The sequence below is a fragment of the Limulus polyphemus genome, unplaced genomic scaffold, assembly GCF_000517525.1.
Source record: "Limulus polyphemus unplaced genomic scaffold, Limulus_polyphemus-2.1.2 Scaffold3202, whole genome shotgun sequence".
Taxonomy (NCBI): domain Eukaryota; kingdom Metazoa; phylum Arthropoda; class Merostomata; order Xiphosura; family Limulidae; genus Limulus; species Limulus polyphemus.
The window spans coordinates 121,516-126,052 of record NW_013668812.1 but is presented as its reverse complement, the minus strand read 5'-3'; the positions used below and the strand labels follow the sequence as shown (position 1 = coordinate 126,052).

At 36.8% G+C, this 4,537-nt stretch overlaps 1 long non-coding RNA gene across 2 annotated transcripts in view; it reads right to left on the bottom strand.

Annotated features, from left to right (window-relative positions):
- Positions 1 to 2,293, bottom strand: part of LOC111088138 — an 8,867-nt gene extending 6,574 nt beyond the window's left edge. Inside the window, exons 1-2 of one of the 2 annotated variants that reach the window (XR_002612740.1) lie at positions 2,189 to 2,293; positions 1,588 to 1,681 (exon numbers count right to left, since the gene is read on the bottom strand). This is a non-coding gene — a long non-coding RNA (uncharacterized LOC111088138). The other variant, XR_002612739.1, reaches the window with a different exon arrangement.
- Between the last annotated feature and the right edge of the window lie 2,244 nt (positions 2,294 to 4,537).

Here is a 4,537-nt window from a genome sequence, read left to right as displayed (position 1 = left end):
GTACCTGATGATGACAAAACCATGTCGAAACGTTGTACATTTGCTGTTATGTTAAACTTATATTAAAGTTTTTTCTTCATTACCCATTTAAGCCGTCTCCAGCCATTATTAGTCTTAAAGTGGGTTCCTCGTCATCGAATTTAACTAACCTAGGTTATATTCTGGTATATGACCTTGACTGATACAGTTTGGAGAGAAAACAACACCAAAAGCATCTGTATGTTATTTAATTAGGATTGTTCATTGTACATCACATTATACCCACTCTTTTTATTTCATTTTTGAACTCAATTTCATAGAAATCCAGAACTACTCTCTGAAAAATATCTTGAGGAATCTTATGTTATCCAGCAGACCTATCTTATCACACTACGTAAAATCAGTTTTATCTTATGATACTACAACAGAACGCACTTTCATAAAACTAGTACGCAAATCACAATGTTTCATCTTTTATTTCTAAGGTGAAATATTGTCTAAAATTTAATTCACTTTAAGAAAATATCTTAATGAAGTAGCGATATTAAACATTCACATAAAGCTGACAGGATCTGCCACAGTAATGGACCACAAGTCCAAGATAAAAACCAAGTACCCATAAAACTTTTCACTGCCAAGAAAAATATTAAAACATGTCACAGTCTAACGCTCTTCATGTATCTTGTTATTATCGTTAACATACGGTTATACCTAAACCCTGTCGAAGATCCAGTCAGCCTCGTGTAAATGTTAATTCGCTAGTATGTGAAATTGAAATATATGGCTATGGTCATTGTAAATAAAGAGATAGTATACATTGTGGCAGCAAAGTTACTGACAGACACAAGTGTATTCTTTCTACAAGAGATAAGCCCATTACTGACAGACACAACTGTATTCTTTCTACACGAGGTAGGCCCATCTGTTTATCTATCTTTTTTTTATGTATGTAGAATAGTAATACAGTAAATGTATATCACCGGACAAATACAATCATGATTCGAACCGAATAAAGCATTATAAGCACACTTGTTCAATTAAGTCTCTTAAAACTTTAAATAAAGTTGATGGTCAAACTTCCATCCACTGAAATCACATTTTTAACTTGGGAATATGTTTGAATAATTTCTGTCGCTGGTGGATTAGAGTTCAAATTTCAATATTGGATTAGGTTTCTTGATCACCTGAAGCTAATGCCCACTAACTTAGTAATAATAATAATGACGAAAAGTTATTTTAAATTTACTTTTTATGCAAATATTTTCTAACAACCTCAAAAACAATCACAGACGCAGGAAAAGAAAACTGACATTGACAAAATTTATAATGTCGTAATGGCTCTATTACAACTACTATTAAAAATGTTCAATAAATAGATCAATATCAGTCTGAACAACGACTTTAGTTCATAAAATAATGTCAAATATAATTGAGACGCAAAATACTACTACCAAAAAATAAACTAAATCCATAATGCCCTCAGACTTTAGACTAAACTTACCTTTAAGCAGTTTCAGCTTAGGAAAAGACAAATATTAATTTAAAACCTTCGTAAACAATTTCACCTAGCCATTACTGTACTGTACTATAAATACTATAATCGCTTACCTTGTTGCATGTTTCTTCGCCACAAGTCACGCGGTCGTGACGTCAAGTCCGTACTTATGTTCGGGAAGTGCTTTGTTCTCGAACTAAACGAACTCTAATTCATAGTTAGCTATTTTAATACAAAACAAAACATTTTTCACACGTAATAACAATAATAAATAGTTTAAATTCTAGAAGAATAATTGACTTTGAAGGAGGGATACCTGTCTCTTATTCTTTGTTTAACAATAAGCAATTTCTAGTTCGTTAGGTAATCAGCATTGAGTTCCGAGGCAACCCGAGTGACTAAACGAAACCGATGCTGCTTAAAATCATCATTGCGAAACAGATAAAGTTGAAATTGTGAGTTAAAATTGGTTTTTGAATTGTTAGTTAAACACAGATTAAGCTACAAGCTCATTGATAACATTTTATAAATGTTTGTCTCAACTAATTTGAAAGGATGGGTATTCGAAAGAAGATTCTTTTTTTCACGCGGTAGTGGCACTTTATCGTCAAATCTTGCTTATACTTTGTTTGCTTACAGTTAAGCGCAAAGCTACGCAATGGGCAATATGTGCTCACCACGGGTATCGGAACCAGATTTTTAGCGCAGACTTACCGTTAAACCATTTGGTGGTGGTGTAGGGGTGTTTTAAAGCAAAGACACATCGGGCTGTCTGCCGTGTCCACCGAGGGAAATCGAACTGCTGATTTGAGAGTTATAAATCCGTAGACCCACCAGGGAACACTAACGTGTGCATTAATTCTATTAATTTTTAGATTATACATTATCTAAAATCTAAAATATATTTTAAAGTGGTTTTTATAATGTTTTAAACCACAAATCAATTTACCACTATTCTTTTATTATATGGGGTTATACAAAACATTGCACTTAAAGAAAATTATATAAATCAGTAAAATATTGTTACGTATCTGCTTGTTTGATAATTCCCGTAAACATTCTTTCCGAGGAACTTCGGCGATACGAGTTCTTTCTTAATTAAAACTAGTTTGTACTTTCTCGTTATAAACTTTGTAATACAATTAATTTCCACAGTCCCTTTAAAGTTAACTAATTTTATAAATACACGCTATAATTCACAACGATTCACGTATTTTACTTACGGTGCCTACAGCTCGCTTGACTCAGTTATCTATCTCTGTATCTGTCTATCTGCAATTATTATCTCCGCTTTATTTGCCAAGCGTATATACTAAAATAGAGGGCGCCCACAAAAGACTAGAGTTGCCAGGAACACTCATGATCCTTCTAGAAACTCCAGCGCGCATGGTTCCAGCGTCACGTGACTTCTGCTGTCATAATACTGCCCCTTCCTTAGTATTGTTTGTCTCGAACAATAGCCAGTTACATTAAACCAATAGACAATTAACAATAACTTAATTAAATGGACAGAATTTACAAACACAAAATTAAAATTCAACAAAGTCTCTTAATTTTACGGGACGTATCTTCTTCCTTACTGGTCTCCGTCTCGTTGGCTTCTGCTTCACGTAGGGTTCATCTGCTCCATCAGGAAATGTCCTATTATCGGTAACAGTCACATCATTGGAAGTAACTTCATCAAGGGCTTCACTGTTTCCCTTCTCAAAACCGGGTAGAGTTTCTTCTTCGACAGTGGCTTTTTCAGGTGACATGTCTTCAGCAGCGTCATTTGTTTCATTGTTCACTTCATTTCAACTGAAATGTCCTGGACCGTGATAACGCCAAAGTCTGTTGGCATGCACCACCTTTGGTTTACCTCACCAACCACATTTTATTTGGAAAGTCACGTCTGAGAGACGATCCACTATGTCATATGGGCCTTCCCATGGAGAAGACAACTTAGGAGACTTCCCTTTGGTCTTCCTGGGATTATACAACCACACCTTGTCTCCTGGTACAAAGCTGACTTCAGTAGATCTCTTATCATAACATAGCTTCATCGAATCAGCAGACGTTTTCAAGTTTGAACGCACTTGATGGTGAATATCATCCATCCTTTCCAATAACACTTTCACGAATTCTGACACATTTTCAGGCAACTCTTCGTAACGTGGGCATCCTGTTATCAGAATCACTGGCAACCGAAGTTCCCGACCAAACATCAGCCTTGCTGGAGTGTATCCAGTGGCTTCATGCTCTGCTGTCCTATAGGCCATCAACAGTGGAGGGAGTAAGACATCCCAGTCATCTTGGCGGCTATTTCAAAACTTTGCCAATTCCTGTCCCAGTGTCCAATTGTACTTTTCTATCATCCCATCAGACTGTGGATGAAGTGGCATTGTCCTGGTCTTTCGTATGCCAAACAACTTGCAGCATTCATGGAACACAGCTGATTCAAAGTTACGGCCTTGATCTGAATGCAGTTTGTATGGCATACCAAACCTGAAAAAGAAATCATTAATAGCCGAAGCTACAGTTGTAGCTTCCTGCTCTGGTATCACATATGCCTCAGACCACTTGGTGAAATAATCCATCACCACACAAATGTACCTGTTTCCAGCACGAGTTTGGGGCAAAGGACCAGCAATGTCAACGGCTACTCTTTCCATTGGTGTGCCAACTTGATATAACTTCATTGGAGCACGTCCCTTATGCTTAGGTACCCTTTTATCACAACATGTACTGCATGACCTGCTCCATTCTTCCACATCTTGCCTCATATATATCCAGTAAAATCACTGTCACAGGTGACTCAATGTCTTCATAACTCCGAGATGTCCTCCTGTTAAACTATCATCGGATTGACGCAGCACAACTTCCCGTAACTTTCTCGGTATAACTGTTTGCCAGGTCGTCACTTCCCATTTGCAGTTTCCCATCTCCGGAGAAGAATACCATCTTCAAGCTTCAACTGGTCCCATTGTGCCCAATAGTTCTTTGTCACATGGCTTATGCTAGACATCTTCTCCCAAGCAGGACACAAAACACTATCTTTTAGAAAATTATGTATTGGCTTGAAAT